The sequence below is a fragment of the Arctopsyche grandis genome, chromosome 5, assembly GCF_051622035.1.
Source record: "Arctopsyche grandis isolate Sample6627 chromosome 5, ASM5162203v2, whole genome shotgun sequence".
Taxonomy (NCBI): domain Eukaryota; kingdom Metazoa; phylum Arthropoda; class Insecta; order Trichoptera; family Hydropsychidae; genus Arctopsyche; species Arctopsyche grandis.
This window is the reverse complement of record NC_135359.1, coordinates 11,727,197-11,750,754: the sequence shown is the minus strand read 5'-3', so window position 1 is coordinate 11,750,754 and position 23,558 is coordinate 11,727,197.

Below are 23,558 nucleotides of genomic sequence, written 5' to 3'. Positions count from 1 at the left end.
AAACTTAGAAATTTAACGCCTCGATGCTACACAATGTCCAATGCACTCAAAGAAGTATGGAACGCTGCATAACGAGGAAAGACAGGAAGCGAGTCACGTGGGTTAGTATTATGACAAGGGTAGTGGACATAGTGGATAGAGTAAAGATATTGAAATGGCAATGGTTGGGCCACGAGGCTAGAAGAATGGACGAAAGGTAGACAAAAGAAGTGCTAGAATGCTACCCGAGAGAATGTAAAAGGGTAAAAGGAAAACCACAGGGAAAGTGAGTAGACGAAATTAGGAAAATGTCTAGGGTGAGATAGATGAGAGTTGCACAAAATAGAGACGAGTGGAAGCGTGTTGGAGAGGTCTTTATCTAGTAGTGGATGGTGAGCGGCTGTAGATGATTTAGAATATGGAATAGGTAGTATTGGAGGCTGTGAAAGTTGCGAATATCGTCTATACAGGTAGAAAGAACGGCTTAAAATGAATATTTTAAATTGGTGTCCTCTATCTTTTACGCCCAATATAAAGTTTGTCTGTATAATTGTTTGTTTGTCTTTTATGAAAATCTACAGTTTTAAATTTTGGAACTACCAAATTTGGTAAACTATCTCATGGTACTCTAGCTCAGACCGTGAAAAAGTTCAAATTTAACTTTCATAAGTCCAAGCAATACCAGGATATTCGGCTATTATAAAATACGTATGTATAATATGTCACTTCATATGAATGCAGTGGCGGACTGGGACTAAAATTAGTGCATGCCAGGAGTCAAAGGGGGCCCACCCAGGGTTAAAAAAAATTGTCCCCCCCCCCATATAAAATAATTTTCTTCTTTCCATCACGCTAAAAATCAAGGGTAAAAAAAAATAAAATTTTCAAAAATGGGAATAAACAAATTTAAGTACAAGAAAAATGGCAAAAGCAAATAGATCCATAAATTACATTGTATATTTCTTTTTAACCCTTGTCCTAGGTAAATAGAATGCATCATAAAAGAATGCGGCATAAAAGCGGCTTTTACTTTCGGTAGAAAACAATCAGGGACGTCATTTCAGCTTTTTCTTGGGGGGCGCAGGCAAAGATTGGTCAAATTGAATTTTTTTTCAAAAAATCTTTTTTATATCGGAATAAAAATGGAAAATATTCTTTGCATACACCTTATTGAGTTATAAAATATGAAAAAAATAAGCTTATTTTTGATAAAATAATTATAAAAAAATATTATGTAAAAAGTGAAAAAAGCGCCGAGGGGGAAAATTTTTTTCTAAAAATCTTCACATGGTCAACAAAAATCGACCATCAAACTGAGTCACTAAAAAACTATCAATTAACTTAATTTCTAACGACTGTCTTTTCACTTTATCTATGTACATACATACATACATATGTACGTAATAACAATAGATAAAGTTTTGTGATCATGCGAAAATCTGGATTTTGGGGAGGGGGCCCCTATCCTATATTTCTATATACATACATGGATGTGTCTAGATTACGAATAGATTTTATATTCGGAAACTGTTTAAAATTGTGTATTTAAATCTTACTATATCGTCGAAGTATAATCAAATGTTATTTTGAAAGTATGAAGTAAATTTAAATCGCTGGTTGATGATGAATCGTTCTATCAAAATTGTTTTAAGCAATTCAGTTTATATTATTCACGGAAATTTGTTTATTCCCATTTTTATTTCAGTAGGTAGTTGTTACATAGGTATTGGTATATGTATACATAATATTGAGGTTAGAAATGGGCCCAGCAAAAGGGCCCACGCAAATGTTGAAACTTACATTTCGAGCCTAATAAAAAAAGTTAACCGACCCTTGGGCTGTTAAAGCAGGTATTAGTTGTTTGTGTATATCGTAAGAAATTTGTTTTGTTGAAATACCCAAACTTTAGGTCCCAAAGTGCAATATCCTATAAATTTTTACACACGTGAAATAGTTAAAAAGTTATTTAATTTTACTGAGGGCCCATATTTTCTAACAGATAGTGGGGCCCACATGCCATCGGGCATGTTCGCTTGTATGGCCAGTCCGCCACTGTATGTATGTACATACATACAATAATAAAAGAAAAGGAAAATATCTCATAAGATAATATTAAGCATTGTAATTACTAATATCAATAAGATTTTGAATTGAAAATCAATTCAAAGAATAATGGATAGAGAGTAAAATAGTTCGACAATCTGTTTATTTAAACCAAGTGATTCTATTATGTAGTCGACAAAATCGATTCGTTACGTTCGATTGTCCAATAAAGGTATGGATATTACAGATTTTTTCTATCGTTTTCAAATTTGTCAATTTACCTCTCACCACATCCGAGAATTCAAAAACAAATTATTCTCCCAAATAGCCAAAACTTTTTTTTTTATATTTATTACACCGATTCCGTTCGAAACTGAAAGGATGAAGTCGTTTTCTAACTAACGGCGGAAACGCGTTCCATTCAAACGACTCATTCACACGGAGGCTGTGTGTTGTGCAACCGTTCGAAATACATCTTTTTGAATTTGTGTGAATATATGGATATATGTTTTAAAGTGATGTACTTGTTTGAATGATTATTATTTTGTGCTAGAATGACCCGTTCAAACGGACACGTAATGGAAGCGCGCGTGCTCGTGTCACACACATATTGCAAGTGTTGAAACTTGTCGCAGAAAACCCAAAAGGTAAGAATTCATGTTGTATTTCAATGTGTTTTTTTTTTTTTGGCACACGGCTATTAAAATTTTATTAGTCAATAATGCATTCTGTCTCTATTTTAATTGATTTTTATTAGGTTTATGTCTATGCTAAATAGTTTCTATAAATAATAAGAATATTGAAAATTAGACATGTGTTCATTACCATTTTGGTCTTTGATGCAAAAAATGTCCATTTGCTTTCTTAATGAATGATAAATATGTTAATGTTGTAGTTATCGGTTTTTTCGTTCTACTTCAAATAAATAGAAACTGTAAAGTGTGCAGTGCTTACAATGTTAATGATTTAATTTTCATAAAAATGTTATCTATGTTTGTACTCAATAGCAAATTGCAAACTTGTACTCAATTCAAATTATTCGATTAAAAATGCAAATAATGATAATTTCTCTTTTATTATTAACTATTATGCTTTTTTACAAGGTTTTTATTAGTTCCATTTGTACAACGATAGGTGTTCTCTTCCTTAAACTCTTCCGATCACTTTGAAACTTTGCCATTTTGCGAAGTTTGTCCCCCGATTCAATTCCGTCCACTAAGTCGTTAGTGAAATATAATCGCAATAAACATGTTTAAAAATTAAAAAATCGAGAGCTGTCATCTCGATTTGATGACAGCTCTCGACTACATTCACCCCCCCCCCCCCACTAGTTTTGTCAGATTTGAATCGTTTAAGCGCCTATAATTTTATCATTTTCACACTATATCTTATAAAATTTGCATTATAGGCTATATTTTTATATAATCTACTAGCTGAACTCGGCATGCGTTTCAATGCCACAATAACGCATGCAATTCCCGTTTCCGTTTCCGTTCCCGTTTCCGTTCTCGTTCCCGTTCCATTTGCCGGAAAAATGCAGGCGGCGAACTTGATTTGAGTTGACTAAAAAAAAAAAAACAATAGAAGGCGGCTAACATTTTTTCAATTATTCAATTGTTTTTTTTATTTTACCCTAACAACGTAGGTTGCGAACTGATTTCAAATTATTTGCCATGCGATGCCACTCATTCCCGTTTTTACCGTTTTTGGGGATTTTTTTTTTACAGAAACCATCGCGGACATGCAAACAATAACTCTTGTAAGTTTTATCTCAATCGTTTGAATGGTATAGAAATGCATACGTGACAGACAAACAGACAAACATTGATTTGTATATACATACATATATACATAGACAATGCAAATTATATATTTTTTCTCCACTAATAGGTTATTTTTAAATTTCAGCAAGATTGTTATTTTATTTCTAAATGTATGATATAATTTCTTAATCGTGATTAAAAGCATTCAAAATTTCAAAACTCATTTTTCAATAAACTTACATATATGTACTTTATAATTTTTATTAATTTAAGATTTAAATTAAATATGCCAATGGATATTAAAACATCGATGAAAAAGGTGAAGTGATTAAATTCTTAATCGAAGTTTTTTTTATATAATATAATACATATGTATATCATGTTGAAACTAAAATGATAAAAATTTGTTGCACTAAAATAAAAAAAATCCCAATTATGAATAAATCAATTTGATGCAATAGATTTTAGAAAAAAAATTAACATTTCGAAATAAGCTTCGGTATTTGAAAAATCGATATCTGTTTATATGTATGTACATATTATTTCAAAGTACAAAATTGTTCAGGAGTATTCAATCGTTTCTATTATTCTTTACATAACAAAACAGGGTCACTTGTATAAAATAAAGATTCGATATGATGCAAGACTTCAATTTTCATGTAACGATAATTCACTCGTGCCGCACGTCAAAGCACGTACATACATATATTGTACAGGAATTGAGCGTTCCAGGCGGTATTGCCGTTTTCGACGATCATTATTACATCCGAGACATGTAATTATTATTTAAAACGTTGCACAAAACAATGGGACACCCGCTATTTTGGTCTCTAATGCGTTTCGGCATATTTTGCAGTGGCTGTGTAGCTTTTAGTCGGACAGGTGGTTCTCGAGTTCGGCGCACCTTGAAAAACATTGTGAAAACTGACGGTTCCGCGGTATTACACAATCGTTCCCTCTCTGCTTCCGTTACTTACTCGCCATTTGATTATTCTACTATGAACCCATCGCACGATACTCTCAGCCATGCACCGCCATAAAACACTCAGACTTGTGTGGTGCAAAAAAGTGGGAAACAAAGCGATTCCAGTGCGGCTCTCGTTAAGCGCTCGATACCGTTTCGTTCTGTGAGATTGTTGACAGCACTTGATGTCAGTTGTCAATGGTTACTTACATCATTTCGCTTTGAAATTGTAAAAAAAATGTGTTCGCATGTTCTGGTTATGTATTTTCATCAAAGCTGTTTAATTTTTTTTCCCATTGAGTGAATTTTCGAATATAACTAGCGACGTGGACTAGTGGTTAGCATATTATGATTTCGAGCAGATTGGTCACGGGTTCGAGTCCCACTGAAGTCTCGCTGTTGGCCAGACCTTGGTTTGTGACTCCAGGTCAATCGTTTCTTATCAGAGTTAGTCAATTTTTCTGATTTTCGTTGAAACTGTATCTGTAAAATTGGCATCTCCTTTCCTATCTCTCTTCTCCTTCTTCTTCTTAATGCCCCGTCTACATGGGGACGTTGGCGACCACTTCGTTGATTACACTGAGCAACAAAAAAAAATACCAGAGCGGAGACTAGCCAATCTTTACTAAGTTTGACCCACTGAATTCGAATATGATATTGATTTTTGTTGGTGGGTGATCGTTTACGAGATATGAGCGTTTAAAAAAATCCGCGATTTTTACAGTTTTTTGGCTTTTGCGGTCTTTAACTCAAAATTTAGGATTGTTACGCTCAAAGTGAGTATTGGAATCAATAGTCAGATATTTTTCCTATTAATTGTTATATTTCATTGCTTTAAAATACTACTAATTAATTGTCTAGCGAATTTTAAAAGTCAAAAATATATATTTTTTTACGGATTTTTTTCCGTGCTATTTTTCATTTATTTGGCAAATTTTTTATTTCACCACGTTTATAAGGATTGGTTTTCAGATACTTTTCCTATTAATTGTTTTATTTCATTGCTTTAAAATACTTCTAATTAATTGTCTAGCGAATTTTAAAAGTCAAAAATATATTATTTTTTACGGATTTTTTCCCGTGCTATTTTTCATTTATTTGGCAAATTTTTTATTTCACCACGTTTATAAGGATTGGTTTTCTATCTCAATATTTTTTTTTATCTAAACGTACTAACTAAAGTGGTAATTGCAATTTAAATGCTTTCGTTGTATATATGGTTGTATCGCGTAATATGTTAGGGCAAGCGAGATGGCATATAATTCACCTCACAGAGTACAGCGGTCGTACTACATCATCCATTTTTTCTTTCTATTTTCCCCATGGTTATCAAATGGAGACATTTGTATTTTGGACCCTGTATCATGTGTTCGAGGTAATCTTTCTCCGCTTGATGACAGAAACAAGTTCCCTGCCTCTCCCCATCATGCCGAGGACAGCTTCTATCTATCTTCTAGACTATCTATCTTCTAGACTATCTATCTTCTAGACTATCTATCTTCTAGACTATCTATCTTCTAGACTATCTATCTTCTAGACTATCTATCTTATAGACTATCAGCTTATCTCTAACTAGACTTCTAGACAATCTCTCTCGCTAACCTCAAATTATTCAGCGTCTTGAGGTTCGCCGATTTGATTTTAAAATGCTGCAAAAATTTCTCCATAGATGTCACTGTGGATATTTGTTTGAATTCGCATTGTATAAAATGCTTATGTACATACATATATTGATTGTATTTTATCTGTATAAGTGTACTCGTCGCTTTGGAGCGATCTGTAATGGCGAGTGTTCATGTTCTATGGAATAAAATTACTATATACTGTAATAAAAGGTGTCGCATTTATGATGGGCTGATGAAATTCTGTTTTTTTTTAATTTTTTGTACTTTTTGTTTATGAATATATATGTACATGAAACTGACAAATGAGGAGTATGGAGCGCTGTGTGCTCGTTATAACGAGTGCTAGAAAACGGTATATGTGAGTGTAAAGTATGACAAGGGTAGTGGATATAATAGAGAGTGAAGAGATTGAAGTGGCAATACGTGGTCACATAGCTAGAAGGATGGACGAAAGGTGGACAAAATAAGTGCTGAAATGGTACCCGAGAGAATGTAAAGGGTGAAAGGAAGGTCACTGATAATAGCTTATAATTATAAAATTTCACACATTTTTTGCATACTTCTGATGAAATCTTCAAAATTACTATAAGTAAACAGGCAAACTATGTAATTATTGTTTTAACAAAGTATGATTTTTGCTATATTTTGCGATTTTAAAGGTACATTTCTTTCAATAATCTGTAATTTCACGTCCAAAATAAAAGACTAAAAAATACCTCATATAGAAGACTACATATGTACATACATACATACATGGAAGTATGTATATTTTTAAGCTTTTTATAAGCTTCATTAATAAAAATAATAAAACATCGAATTTTTTGATGATAATTTAGTTTTCAACATTTCACCAATTCATTATTATATTCGTATTATAAATCTTTAAACTTTTCAATTGTCTAAAAACAATCAGATATTTCTTCATTATTTGACATTAATATCGCATATCCCAAATTGAATTCGCAGCATGGAATTTGTGTAGCAATTAAAAATTAATACAATATCTGAATATAATTGCCATTGAAATTGTACGTTAATGTTTTTTTGAAAAGGAAAACGGCATTAGTGAGACAATCGCCGGAATATTTTTATTAAATATTAATATGTGCAATATCCTTAGTGAAAATACGCGTACATGGACATTGTTAAGTTCTCCTGTTATACTGATATTTACCGTCAATATTTTTCTCATGTAACAATCCATGAATGGATTAGTCGAGATTTTCCTAACGAGGTACTGACAATTAAAATCGCATAAAGAAAGAACGTTTAGCCCGTGGAAAATTGTGAATGACAAAACGGTAAACTACTTGCGAAAATTTAAACCGTTTTCTAAATAAATTTTCGTCCAATTTCCCTAGAGGTCGATTTGCATAGACTTTGACTATTAAAGTACCGTGTAAAATGGGAATTATTACACAAATCGTTGAGCAATACTGCCCAGTACTAAATATCTAACCATAATTAAATATTTCTTAGAAATTCCAACAAAACTGGACTATAGCTAATAATGATTAACAATGGTCGATTTTTCTAGAAAAAAGGATTATTCAACAGTTGAACGAATTTCTACACAGTTGTGAAATGCACTACTAGAGAATTTTGTAGATAAATTCAGTATATTATATTTATAAGTCAAACTCTATTTGATTGTTAAGATTCAGTTTCATATTACATATGTATATTAATAAATACCTCTATTCATTTATTTATATAATTTTAGCTATCTAGCTAATTTAATCTAATATATAATTTCGAAACAGACTTTGTATGTATGTATGTATGTAAGTGTTGGTTCTTAGAATTCGTGACTAAAAATTTAATAAAAAAAATGAATATTCAGATAAATTTAAAGAAAATAAAACTAATCAAATAAATTTAATAAAATGTTTACTATTAGATTAGACATGTTTAAGGGGTTTATATTACAAATACTGAGCGATGTCGGGTAAAACCACTAATATACAATAATGTAAAAATTATTAGGATTTACAATAAATTATCATTATCTCATATGCATACAGATTTATCCTTACAGTGCGTGTAGTAAGGACTCAAAAAACAGAATTAACATTAGTAAATGTAATTTCGGTTTTGGCTTAACTTTAATTTTACATATATTTTAGTCAAATATATAATAATATTGTATTTATTGTAACAAACCTTACATACTTAGTTACATTAAACCTTACATACAAAGTCTATTTCGAAATTATGCATATATTAGATATAATACTAATATCCCAAGATCGAATAGGAACATCAATTCACCACACTTTCACATTAAAAATTGCATCGAAAGAAGAATTATTATTTTTAAATCTTTTGACCAAATTATTTGATGATTTTACACGGATGTATATGTGCAATATTAACGTACAAGTCATTTTGCGATAGCCGGTTAGTTAACTTCGTTCATCAGTAACCGAAAGTGCGGTCAGTTACGTTTCGCGCTCCGTTGCCGCGCGTCGTGTTCAACGACAAACCGGTTGTACGATACAAAACACTGAATTTTTATAGCGAATAAAATATTTTGACAATCTGTGATATCTGTGCATCTTTTTGGATGAAAAGATAAATGTGTGTTCATACGAATAAAGCCAATTTATACGCGGCGGATGAGGTGTGATGAGGTGAATCAGTTAAAACTAACTACGCAAAGTGCATTGATTCAAAATAATAGAAAATGGGATTTTCAATGGTCGATTTAATTTGAAAATGGTCTGTAAACGTCCCATTGTTGACTTCCTCTATCGGACGTATTGTTTTTTTATGATTACTGTAATACTAATTTTATTTTATAAGTGCGAAAGTTTCTCGCATGCCGGAAAAGAAGACCCCGGGTACTATACTACATGGCAAACAGAGCGATGTAAAATATATTTATGTAAATTTATTTACGTGAAGCCGAATTCGTGTTTATTTTTGCCACTTTTAATTATTATTAAACGTGTAATTAGCGTGTATTGTATTGAAGTTATCCGATTCCAGATCGATGCAAATATTAAACACGCGAAGAAAGTAAACGTTTGAATTAGAATAATCAAAAGTATCGAAATTTCTCTTGTTTCTCAATTTTTTTTTTTTGTAATTTGTAATTAGGTTTGAAATTGAATTTGCATACGTATGAATATGAATTTTCGCTTTAAGAGTTTCTTTTTTTAAATATATGGAATTAAATTTGTTGAACCATAGCTCGACTATAGAGCGTATCAAAATTAAAATATAATAGTATATATTTTTGTACGAATAAAATGTACGCTTCAAATAATTTCATGTACATATCTTGAAAAAAATCTGTTAAATTAAATTTGCTCATACTTTAGATATATTGGTATGAAATATTAATCTTGTAATTAGTAAATATTATATTTTGTTTTTATTTTATGTATAGGTATGTACATATGTACATGTAATCATCGACTAAATGCGTATGCAATAAGTCATTTTTAAAAGTCAATATTTAAATCATTGTAGATTTTTTAAAATCTTTTTCAAACTATTTCAATGAACACAGCTATCGAGTTTGTTTTCAATAATTTATTGCTGGAACCATATTTGAATAAAAAAATCAACAAGCTTCTTAAAGAGATCGATAAAATCAATACGTATAAATCATTGTTCAAAATAAACGAGACATCCAATCTTTACAAAAAAGTAATTATTTAAATTAAGAGCAAATAAAAACTTGATTTCGATTAACTCTCGAATTTTGTTTTTAATATTTCTTTCGGATGAATCTTATTAATCCCGATTCATCGAAAGTTGCCAGTTAATTTAATTTTTTTTTAAATTCTTCTTGTTAATAGTAAATATCACGAATAAATTTGTATATTATTAATTTACATCGCCTTTCAATAAATTACGCATTCAAATTTAAACACAAAGGTCATGCGCATATATTTAATTTATTGGGGGTAGTTAGCTCACTTTTATGATAGAAAATTCCACTTGTAAACCATTCTTTCAATTGAACAATTTCATCAATCATTACTAATGACTCAATTAAGTTGAAATGTTTAAAATTTGAATTATGTTTTAGGATTGTTGTTAAATCAAATATGATGATCCATATCGGATAAACAACTATATTTCATAAAATAATAAATCATCGTGTTGGCTTGGAATGGTTAATTGCTTTTACGCAATTTAACGCAGCATACGAATAATGTAATAACAGTGTTGTGAATGTGAATACAAAAAAAATGTGCATTAGGTTATAATATAAAAATATTGCGAATTCAAGATTAACACTCGGAGGATGCCAACGTGAAAACGAAGAAAACAAAACATGAATCGTTTGGAAAAGTTTGAAAGTTCCGTTCCGAAAATGAGACTCGTCAAGTTCAGTATTGTGTTTTTCATATATTGCACCTGCCTGTCCAGAGTCGTACAAGGTGAGTTTAATTTAAATATATTTATTATAATAAAGATAAGAAAACAATGCATAATTTCTTGGGATTGTCTTATTATGATGTATAATGGAAAAATCCCTTTTCGGATCGTTTCAGTTGAACTCTCTCATTGTTGTTTTGTAAAGAAAGAAAGGCATTTTTCTTTTATAAAGCGAGTGTTTGTTACAAAATACTAGAACCTTTCTAATTTCAGCTCATTATAGGAAGACCTATGCAATTTCGTTACCCGTTCAAGATTCTTAATTATAAGCCGAATTTTACGGTGAAAATCCGATTGTTCCCCATAAATACTAAAGTATAGATTTTAGATAACCGCACATTAACGTCATTAAATTATTTCAAAAGCTTTGAAAAGTGAAATTCTAATTTCACCTTAAATTTGAAGTCATGTTTTTAATACACTAATACATTTATAAAATTTATTTGAAGTTTTGATAAACTTTCAGATAGACTTCTTTAACTCAAATTTTCAAAAATATGTACTTACTACATATACCCACAGATACAATATAATATCTTATATTATGTTATTTATTTTAGATTGCAATAATTTATTACAAACATAATCTAGTATGTTATTTTTTCTATGCCATATATGCATATGTATGTATGTACTTGCCATAAAACAAAGCTCATGATGTTAGCTCAATTTAAAGTCCTATAAAATTGATCGATTGATATCATTGAATATCTGATAATATCAAAAACCATTTTCCAATGTAGTTAACGTTAAATTTAATTGTAAAATATGAGTTTGAACTGCGGTGTACATTGTAGCTGTACCTAGTAGCTCTGTATGATTAAGATTGCTCCACTTTACACGACACTTGTCTCTTCATTGTATGAAAATTAGCTTCATGCGACCACGAAACGTTTCATAATTGTACGAGAGAAAATATATAGTACAGTTTTAATTAACTTGCAGTGTGTATAATAGGTATATCAGGCATCAAATTGTCTGAGAAAAATGACAAAAGCTCGCCGATTCAAATCTATTTTTCCATATGAGCAAACTTAAAAGAGAAATTTCGCCAAATGCCAGACTCATCACGACCATCTAAATTCTAACAAAATACATATGCATTTAGTAATCCCTCGAAGAAAGTTGAAACGTCAATAAAACACCAATCATTTTCACGATTATTAATTTTAAATTTATGCATTTTTTTTATTCGAAAACATTCATTTATAGAAAACAAAAATAATATGGGTTATAAATTAAAGCTTCATCAATCCATTCTTAAATTAAATAAATCTGTATCTTTAACTAAATAGGCAGCAGGAAGCCTCATTTTATTTCGAGATAGTTACTAGTGCTGTCGATGAATTGTTATAGGCTTTGGAAAATTTGCATTCGAATTATTTGAAATGCGGATCTTGAGGAAATTTTGCGCGCTTTTCTCACGCAAGCCAGTGGTTCTCAAAACAGTAACGACACAGAGACGGACGTTTACCGGTTTTGGTTTCCTGCATGCGATTCTACGACGCGGATGCATTGAACTTGACACTGCAATGCGATGCAATCGAGTCACTGCACTCTGTGATTATTATTTTTTTTATTCTCAGAGCATTACCGAGAAATCATCACGCGAACGCATAATATTATTTCTAGCAATTATTCGCTATGACACGCACTACGATTTAGTAATTGATTTCATCCGATTTTTGTGGTGTTTTTCCGTACGCGGAACCGTTTTCAACAAAATAAAAAAAACATTGCATCCGTAAGTTTTTATTTTTAGAATCATTTAATTTAATCTTCTTCTGTGGTTAATAATTTCAAATGAAGTTATTGCGGTCTAGAAATCCACAATCCAGGTAATAAAGTTGTACATTGAGGTTTACCTTTAACCACAACATAAATGTTGACTGAAATGCGATCTTATCAGTGAAATATTGTCAGTTAACCTACTGGTTCAAATTAATACTCAGAATGCACTTGATTTTTATTTGAATCGATTTTCAAATTTATGTCAAAATAAGGTTATCTTATAAAAACCAATTTTGTAATGTTTATTTGCTCTGCAAATTCACACTTTTTAACTTAAGACAGCCAAATTTGGTATACCTTCTCATGATACCAGACTATAAATGGGTTTCAAAACCCTCAAAGTGCTTGAAATAATTATTTTCTAACTTTTTTTTTGTCATGCAACGCCAACATGTAAATCATTAAAAATTTAATATCATATAAAATGATATATAAAAATTATTTAAAAAAATTTTAGTATCATATAAAAATTATTATACATTTTTAATTAATAATTATTAGTAGGTTAGGTGTTGTTTGATCAATATTAAAATAAACTATAACTTATATTGTAAATATTAAGTTTTAGAACTGTAACTTGAAAACAGATAACAATAGATCTCCCTTGCGATACAGTGTGACCTTTTCCATTGACCCTTAAAGTTCTGTGACGTGTTCTTAAGACACCTGCATTTAAAATTTCATCATTGATTTCGGATTTCTTGTACTCGATATTGAACACTGCTAGATTAACTTGTTTGATGGTAATCGTGTTGGATCTGGAGCGACTTCTTAGTTGTACAGTTGCTTCTGGGTTTTGATAAGGGGAACACTTGCCGCGTTTGACAGCGTGATTGTAACAAATATATAATTTTACCGTCAATCTTTCATTGAGAATACTATCTAGTCCATTCGTATACGGTTTGATTCAATTTGGGTTTTAGTTCAATTAATAGACAAATAAAGTTCAGTGTGAATGAATAATTTGTTCCACTTAAAATAGAAAAATTGTATTGAATCATATTTTATTATTGCATAATGTGATAATTAACACTAAATCTCCATGAAAGGGGCAATGATTTTAAAAATATATATATTTAATAATATTTTGAATCAATACTTAAAATACCAATATATGTATGTATGTACATATGTACATATGTATCAGTGGCGTGCCGTGACTTTAAAACAGGCGAATACTATCAGTGGCGTGCCGTGACTTTTAAACATAAAAAAATATATAAAAGAATTAATTATGTGAAAATTAAAAAAATGTTTTGTCTTCGACAAAACGCCTAAACATAACAATTCGCCATTACTACTACTTCCGGTTTACAAATTCTTATCATTTACAAAATCTAATCAGCTCTAAGTTTGTATATAAAGAATACAAATATAAATTTTCAGTTTGATACGTTAAGGGGTGTGGACAGAGTAGTGGCGACAACATTTTTGACCTTTCTAAGTGAACAAAATCCCATTTCCGGTTAATAAAATTTAATGATTATTTTTATTTTCATCACATTGATACAAGAATTATACTTGAATTTTTTCGCGATGAGCACACATGTTTAAGGGACGAAAAAAATAGTGGAAGAAAAATCGAACAAGAGTAAACTGCCATTTCCGGTTAACGGATGCTTACCAAATTTTATAAATAACTTGGTATTAAGCTTAAACTTCTAGATATGAAATTTCAGTTCAATAAACCAAAAGGTTTCTGAGAAAAACATAAAAAGCCTCGATTCTCTAGAGTAAAAGTACTACTTCCGGTTCAGATAAAAATATTTAAAAAATTATTATTTCTATTACAATTTATAATTTATATTACATATAAAAAAACTTCAGTCCGATTCAGTTAGCGGTTTGGGAGATAATTGAATTCAAAAACTTAAAAAAAGGGGACACCTATAAGGGAGGTACTATTTTCGATCAACTTAAAAAAATTTGAAAAAAAATTACGTCATGTCGCAAAAAATTACGTAATTTTCGCATGATCACAAAACTTCATCTATTGTTGCTACTTACATAGATAAAGTAAAAAAAAAAAATAATCGGCATAAACCTGAGACTATCTCTAGCATAGAAATATTAATAATATCAAAATATGACAATTTATAATAAGAATAATTAATTGGACTGGTGACGTATGATTGCATAGAATAAATGAGATAAATGTTTTTTGAAATTTTATATGAAGACCCATAAATGAAATGAAATGAATTATATATAATAAAATGAATTATAAATGCAGCTATTGTTAAATGTACGTATAGGAAAATGGGTAACAATGTTGAAATAAATATTTATAAAAACGCACATTCGTATTTTCATATCCTAATAAATTGTAAACTAGAGCGTACTTAAATGTATTCACACACATATGTAGACAATACAAGGGCGAATCGGTTTTGGACGCGATATTTTTATTAACTTGAAAGCTATTGATATAATATAATTTTTTCTGAACATTCTTCTCTGGGGATGACCTCATCTATTGACTTAAGCACCATTCGCTCGGATCTTCCTGTATAAGACGTCACGACAGAGAAACAATGGAGTGAAATTGTATGTACGTGTGATCCGTTTCTCACGTGGTGAGTGAGCAGAGGCGTCGACAATGGATTGTAGCAGCAGCCATCTAGATCAGAATGGTCACGAGCCGGAGGGGTATCAGACCAACTAGGTACACAAGTGTGCCAAATTAAACTGGGTAATTTCTCAAGGACGTGAAAATCGCGGCTGCTTTCTTCTCCTAATGCGATTCGTTATCAGCTCTTTATATTCGGAGGAATATTCCGAAAGCGGTTGACTCAAATATGTAGCAATGTATATTCGATATTATTGGAGTGCTGTTGCGTGAAAAGGTTTGGTATATCTTTACTGTCATCTTAAATTTATGATGTTGATTTCTGATATTTTTGATACCGCAGTAAATTTTGTTCGTAAATTTAATCTTAATCAACACTAAGGGGATAGTAGTAATGGACGCAAAAATGATGAGACAATACATTTAAATAGTTCTAGTAGGTTAAATGTAGGTTAAAGGTGTATGTATGTATGTATACTCAAAGAAGCTCTCAGCGAATTTAATTTACAAAATAATCACGGGAAGATGAAAAAAATGACAATTTTATTGAAAAGATCGCTTTCCCCATACAAACACCCTTTTTATGGGGACTTTGGAGCGAAACAGTGACTTTAAATTCTTGTTAATCAGTCAAAACTTATCGTAATCGACCCAAATAAACCTATATAGATGAATATAATAAGTAAAAAAATCGGAAACTATTATCGAAAAAGAGGTATATGAAAAAAATCTACTTTTTCGAAATTATTGTCAAGATAAATCTATTAGTTAGAGGCACAGGAAATTGGTTAAAATCATTGATATTTTTTATTTAACGTTCCCTTGATATGATGAAAAATTTCCACTAGGTCCATCGGTGAAAATCCGAAATTCGCGTTTTTCACTCTGACTTAACGTATGTACCCGGACACAATATCCAACGACACAACGTCCTCGACAAAATAAACACACGACACAATTTCTAAGGACAAATTATAATGCGACATAATGTCTATGGACAAAATGTATACATATTGTATAAAATGTTTTTCGGGGACATTGTGTCGTTTGCCGATGTGTTCGGGGACGTTTCGTCGTGACACTGTACATATGTATGTACATATATATAAGTATATTCATTGTTATTAAATAAATTAAAAAATTCAAATTTCCAATTGATGACGTACATATGTATGTATATTTACGCATATCCTACAATCCGTAGTATTAATATATTAAAAAAAAATATATACATATTTACATTTGAATCATTATAATACTTTTGTAAAAGTCTATTTACACACTTCGAATATTTAAATATATGAAAGTGGATATCAAACATTTACTTTCGTATATTAATCGAAATAAAAAAAAAGTTTCTATAGATTTAAAGAAGCGATTTTGTTGATAAACTTTTCCGTAAAGCTAATTCTTATCATATTTGTAGATAATATCATTTCATAAAATGAAATAATGATATTATAATTGCTTGATTTTAATAAAATGTAGTATTTTTGACCTCAAAATTTTAATGATCAATTATTTATATTAATTAAATGCCTACATACATATACATATATGTATGTAAGCGAAACATTAGATTTACATACATTTGAAACGTGAAAATAATTAGTTAATATTATTATAATTATTGTAATTAAAATTTTTAGATTTATAAACGATTGTTCTGCTTGTATTTGAATTAATGAATGATTTTATCGTTAGACTAGTATTGGAATACGGAAATTAATGCGCTTCAGAATTCCAATATTTTACCACGTCATATTATCTCGAAGAGTTCATCAGATTTCCCATACAATAATGAAAAACTACTAATTCATTGTTCTGATGCAAATTATTGTATAATATATTTAAAGTATTGCAAATATACTTCATGCATCCTATTATTCCCTTCACAAGAAATCTTCACAGTCTCGTATAGTACGGTAGTTAAATGTGTTGAAAACCTAAAATGCATCGTAATTTTCATATAAATTCACACACGAATACATCGTGCATATCTTTTCCTCGTAATCATACCGTATTTTGCATTTCTCACGAATTTTACAGATTATTAAAAAATATATTTAGCATCGTAAACATACTCACGACTCTCACGTGCATAATTTTCCGATCGAATTATTCTTGTGGAAAATCGTTTACAAATTATTTCGCATGAATACATTTGCATATCATTCGTTTTGTGAATTCTGAATATTTAATTACTATCGTTTTTAGAATTGAAAGTTTTTGGGTCATAAGTCGGCGAGAGGTGCTAAATGCCAATAAGTGACACATTTTCACACATTCGATAACGAACAAATGGGGTATTGTTTCCGAAAAACAATTTCACCGGATTCGGTCGTACGAAAATAAGTTCATGGTTACATTTTACATCGAATGATAACGAAAAAACAAAAATAGAAGGCAACACAATGTGGTCAGTTCTCACACTTTCTATTGCGGAATTATTGCAAAACTGACAAATTCGAACAATAGTAAATTCAGTTTTTCCTTCTTTTTTATTTCCAACTATTGATTTTAGTGCAAAAAGTGATATTGCGTTTCACAGACCGATCATTTTAAATAAATAACTTCGCAATTATTCAAATTTATTTGCAATATTGATTAGAGGATCGAGTTTGAAAATGCAAATAAATACAACCTTACACATTTGGATCAGATAAAATCTAAATAAATTAAATATAATTTTAATATGATTGATTCGGGATTTAAAAATTATAGTACATTTCAATACATATAGGCACGTTTAGGTAGGTACTTTATATTTATATTATGAGTGGAATTTTGATCTTCTCTTTTCCATTTATTATAACCACAGCAACGCTTTGGGGCTACCTGTCAAGTCACTGTAGTACTGATTTTTTTTAAATAAAATAAAATAAAATTTGGGCCTGCAATCTGTTTTATATTTACGTCTAGCTCTTATATAATACATACATATATTGGTGCTGTCTGTAAATGCAAGACTTTCCATACTATTCTGTTTATTTGAGACTTGTATTGTATCTACTAAATTCATATTTATTAATGTATTTTTGTCTGAATATATATTTTTTCTTTTCTCTATTATAATCGACCATTGTGGCGCATTAGAGATTCCTGTAATGCCACAATGCTCCAAACTTAAATAAATATTTGATCTTAATATTTTATAAGGAATTCGTGATAGCATCCATTTAGCAGATCATTATGAGTTATGTACATGTGTATCGTAATTTGAAAAAAGGCTGAAAAAAAGCTACAGTTTTAAATTCTATTCTAGACGTAACAGACTCTTATCGAACTCGAACACTAAATATTATGTTCAATATTTTCATATTGCTTATTGAGTTATTTGAATTGAACAAATTGGGACACAAATAAATCGAATTTTATTTTTTGCACCGTGACCTGGTTGAGGTTTTTCAGGTAATCAAAACGAGTCACTTGCAATTTATAAACAGGCGAGAAATGGCGGTCGTACGTGTTGAGGTCTCAAGTGTCTCGTCTCATTTATTACAAAAATCATCTCATGCTCTATTATATATTATTATTGTTATTATTTTCCGTCTATTTTTTGGTTCGACAGTTCGCCTAACCCACATAGCTGAGCGTCGAAAGTATTCACTGTAATGAAAACGAAAATGTTTCAGCTCTAATTGTCTCTTATTTCCGTTCAGAATTATATTAGGTTTAAAATTATTGCAGACAGAATACAAAAGTACTAAGGAAACGAACACTGAATTAATTCCGCCATTGTTAATTCTATAAAGTTAACACTACCATTGTGGTATTATTTGTAGTATAATTATTATTACACAAATGTAACAATTTTCCTCGTTTTCCGCACTGAGCATGATGCATTCAAAATTTGTCTCTTTTATAAAGATAATATGTCATAATTTAATCTAGATATATTAGATATGTATATTTATGTAGAGATATAATACGATTTCATCATTTTGTTATAGATAAATTAATATTGTATGTAATTACTCGTACACTACATTGCATGGAAGGAATCGTCTGTGTAAGTAAGTAATCATAATAAATAAACTTTCGATGTGATTACCGGATTATTGTTCATAGACTTTCATTAAGTTAAAGTAAGACCATGTAATATAATTGTGTATTCAAATGGATTGTAGATACATTTAAGTTTCGAGATTGTCTTTAAAAACAAAAAATAGTTGGGTATTGTCAAATTGAAGTTCATCTTTAAATGAAAATGCGTCAGTAAATTTTAGCAATATTTTCAAAGCTATTTTTCTCAAACCGAAAAGTTTTTTAGGGAAGCTGTATTTCAGATTCTATTTTAATATGAAATTTGACACTTAATGATAAAAGTTTTACGTTTTTTGGCGCCTCATCAAAAGATTTTTGTAGAAATAAATACGAAAACAAACCGAAAGACGAGCCTACATTTTTGCATATATTTATGTATTAGAATCCTATATAAAAGCGCCGTTCTCATATTTTCCATAATTTATATACAGCGTCCGTTACTCGGAAACCATGAAAGATAATAGAATGCAATTGGTATGAATCGCACTGTAGCGGTATCGACGATTCTTTATTTTGCCTACGTAACATTTTGAGACTTGTTTGCAAAACGTACAATGGGCACAGCTACATTTCAAATATGACATATGATGAATCATATCGTCGACTCAATAAAGCCATCAAAATTACGCAAGTGTATTAATCCGAAATGTCTTCAAAACTTCATTGAAGAGAGGCGCGCATTGTATTGTAGATAATGTATGCACAAAACGGTAGTATACGAATTTTGGCGTCTCTCACGGCACAGAAAAACGGTCAGACTCGATTTTATTTTCGCGCCGAAGACAATGGCCATTGATTCAAAACTCAAACAGGTAAGTATGCGTTTTTTTTTTTTTTTGGGAAACTAAAAGCGTCCGTTAAGGGTGAGCCGTAATTGCCGTGACGGTCAAGTCTTAAGTGATGTAAGGCTCATAATAATAATTGCACGCGATCTTACTGTTATGGCATCCGTGTGATATTACCGAAAAACTCTACTTCTACTACAAGTACTGCTACAATTTCTACCGAAGAAGAAAAATCGTTACGGTTGTTTAATTCGGCGTTACTTTCCGGCCCGGTTAGTGTACGCGTAAATACCGATTAAACATTCGGCATAGTCGAATCGAAAAGTGCTCTTATATGAAGATCTCGGTTATTACTTTTTTGCAGGCATGTATCAATTAAATCGGCAATAACGAATCTTTTTAATTTCTTGAATGAACGTCTCAAAATTTATTTTATGATACAAAGCAACTTTCAATGTATAAAAAATGCGTAAAATTTTGATATATTATACCTTTATACATATGTTAAAATTTGTTATTTTCACCGATAATTTATTCAAAAATTTACATATTAAAAATTAGCATTTATCGCACGCTTAACATCAATTTTCAATTTCGCGTATACGAAAACGATTCAACCATAAATAATAATGAACATCTCAATCGAATAATTTTCAGATTGACCGCAAATTTCAACGTATAAAAACAAAACTAATTTAATAAGGGAAATCTTCCTTCCGGTTATATAACACAATATTAACCGCAACTAGTTATTTTTCTAGGTAAATTGTTGCGGTTTCCTGCGATGTTTATTTTTAAAAATTGAATTTAGATATTGTAATTGAAGAAGTAACGGTATTATAATAAAATATCTATTTGGCATAAAACCGGTTGCATATTTTACCTAAAACAGTAATATAATATTAACTAGTATTAAAAGGGGTCGTATTTATAATTTATATTTACAGAATATATGTAGGTATGTATGTACATATGTATATTCGGATGTGTTCCGTTATGAAATTAAATATTTTTAAATTTTTGCAATAATGATGATGCGTTTGCGAATTCGTGTAGGAGATTTATTTAAAATAATAATTGATAAATCAAATAATTTTCACCGTTTTCGAAAAATGCACGCTATAGAATGGCGTCTCGGTCTGTTTACGGCAGACAGACAGACGGACAGGAACCGGTGATCTTTTACACAAAGAAGTGCTAAATTTTCCGAGCAACAAAGCTTGTAAAAAGTGATTTAGATCTGAGCATTCGGAAAATGGGCCGTATCGCGATTGAGAATCTCGCTAGAATTTCCTGCAATTTTGAATCGCCTTGCAAAACACTTAGCTTACCTTGACGAATAAAATACATTTTTCTGATTAAATTTACATTGTATACTGTTTTCAGAGTTGTCTAAACACTTAAGAGTGTAAAATATTTTAAATGAAACAACATATGTATATTAGAATATTGTACATGTACATATTCTAAAACAAATAAAGTGATGCTAACGAGTGTATAAGCGCTAAACCCGTATTGGTTACAATTTTTTAAATTTGATATTGAGCTTTCTCATATGTTATCATATCCACTAAATTTTATGATCCTTTTGCTAATATGGCCTTATAATCAATATGTCATAGTGAGACATAAACTCCTTGTTTATATGGAAAAAGGTACGGACAAGCTTTCACCGCTATCTGATCATTCGACTTTGCCTATAAAATGTATGTACTTAAATACATACCTTGCTTTTTTATTCGTTTTCTTCAAAGATACATCAAGTTACATGGGAGGAGTATTTTCTGCGTATTTCGCAAGTTCGTCAAGTTCAAGATTCAAGAAAGGAGAAAGGTGACAAACCTGTTTTGTACCTACCGATGGCCAAGGACGGCTATAATAAATTATCTCGCTTGTAAAATTGATTTACTTTACATGAATAATAAAAAAGTAATTTATTTAAAAGTGGAAAAAAAATCCATTAGCTCAATATAAAGATTTTTCAACTCTATATGTATATGAAAAATACTTATGTTCATCATTTTGTTGTGGGAATCGTTCATAGAGAAATACAAATATTAATTTTTTGATATAATTTATTTTTCATATTTAATTACTCTTAATAATAATTTACTATGCTCATTGTTGTGCATAGTTTATAGCTATTGATCATTATGCAATATTGTTTACGCAAATTTTCGTCTGTGTTAATGATTTCAGCGAAAGAAATCAGAAGCGCTGAAGTGTCACGAAAATTCAGAGATTATTTATGAGTAAAGAAATACTTTTAGCTGCAATAATATAAAAATATACACAATGTGTAAAACAAATAGTAATTAAATGTTTTTTGTTTCAATTCAATATAATTATTATGCACACATTTAGCCAATAATGAAAATTTCGGTTTGCAATAATATTTGTATTTATATTTAGATATATTATAAATACCATTTTTACACTTTTTTTTATTTAAAACGTTTCAAATTCAATTTAAAAGTTTAAGTCATAAATATTTTTTTGTTTAATAATAGATATGGTAAGGATTATTGTTTCATTTCTATTAATATGTTAGTATTTCACCTATAGCTTTTTTCGTATTATGCCATTTCATTTAGTTTTGTAATAGTTTAAGAATTGTTAAAAAACCGCTTTTTTATGATAAATGCTCATTGGTAAAAATAGTGAAACGAATACAGTCAGACATGCATTTAAATATAATATTTAAAAAACTACTAAAAACGAAATTAGTCAAAGAAGACATGCTCTATGAAAGAAATCCATTAAGCATAACGTTCGATCAGAAAGATTGCCGGTAAACTTTCACTTTCTGAAAACTTTTTACGTAACTCGGGACAACTGCTAATTTCAAAGAATCAAAATCGATTAGGCTAATTGTTTCGTTTTAACGCGAAAATGAATACCGGGAAACACACCGGTGTCAACAAAAAAGTACTATTCGTCTTACAACTTTTACTATATTTGTGTCACAACGGTAGATTTATAAGTAAAAAAATAAAAATCTAATGTATGTAGGTGTTGACAAAATTCCTTACCAAAATTAGATCATACAGATATGTATCTCATTTTTTATAATCACCAATAAAAATCATTAACGAAATCCGTTAAATTTTTTACATTACATGTATTTTACGATTCATGTCCAAGTAATGAATACTTGCATTTTCATACGAAAATAAATCAAATTTTCACCAAGAACATTTTCACATTTCCACCAATTAAATTACCATTAGTTCGAGTGAGAGCGTGAATTACATACAATATGAAACATGTGTACGATAATGGATTTTCTGTTTATAATGAATATTTTAATTGCGCACTTGACAATGAATTAATTTAATTGAACAAAAACGCTGTATAATGAGACATTAAACTATTGACAGTCGAACACATGTTACTAAATTAAAAGTGATTATTGCACGCATTCTTTGTTGAAATAGCACATTCTCTTGTATTATAAAGATTAATGTTAATGATCGATTTTTTAAATTTAAATTATTATTTTTGTGAAATTGATAATTTGACATGTTAAATAAAGTATTTCAGATTTAGATGAACATAATATAAAATGGACTATTTACGTATATGTACACACATTTA